We start from the raw sequence: 812 nt of genomic DNA on the forward strand, positions 1-812 counted from the left end.
CAATCCCCTTTCAAGGAATGCTTCCTTCAAACATCTCAAAATCCTCCTAGCCATAGCTATCTTGAGAGCCATGCACTCTTCATTATTTTCACAAAGATGAGAAAAATTAATTGGAGTTTGCCTCAGTGTCAGTTTCTTTAAATATCTTTCCTACAAAGCTTGGTACAATCATCTTCAACCTGTTTCACCAGAATTCAAAGTTATCACTTAACCTGATACAAAATCAGACGACTTCATGCCAGTATCATCAGGATGTTTTTACCCCAAGTTTACATTCCAGATTCTGGTATGCAGAATGGTTTCAAGAATTATTCTCATAAATGGCCTCTTTTTCTTAAGGATTCACAACCTCTTAGAGGCCTTGGACGTTTAGGTGAATCTCTGGTCATCTCTCTCATTCCTTCTAGTTTAGATCATGAAGTCTTCTAACCCTTTTCCTAGTCTTCTGTGTATCACCAAAAAGATTTCATTTTCTGGGTATCTCAATCATCCATTTCTTTTGTGCAGTTAGTTTCTTAATTTGCTTCTCCATATTTTCTTCTCATGTGTTTCACTTGCCCATTTTTCAAATATTATTGTCTGGCTCTTCCATTGCTAAGTAAATTTTGTAACAGTAAGGACAGGAAGTGAACTGTTTCCCTGAATTACCCTGCACAAGCTGAGATTTTTCTCCTCGATTTTGTTTTGTGCGTGCCTGCTTTTCCCCTGCCACTTCCATCACGTGTAAATTCTCCCTACACTCTCCTTCAGAAGCACACTGCCCTTAAATTTTCTCCATTATTTTAATGAGTGATGGTGTATGTAGGAATACT

Source organism: Pterocles gutturalis, unplaced genomic scaffold, assembly GCF_000699245.1.
Source record: "Pterocles gutturalis isolate BGI_N339 unplaced genomic scaffold, ASM69924v1 scaffold25377, whole genome shotgun sequence".
NCBI classification, from domain to species: Eukaryota; Metazoa; Chordata; class Aves; order Pterocliformes; family Pteroclidae; genus Pterocles; species Pterocles gutturalis.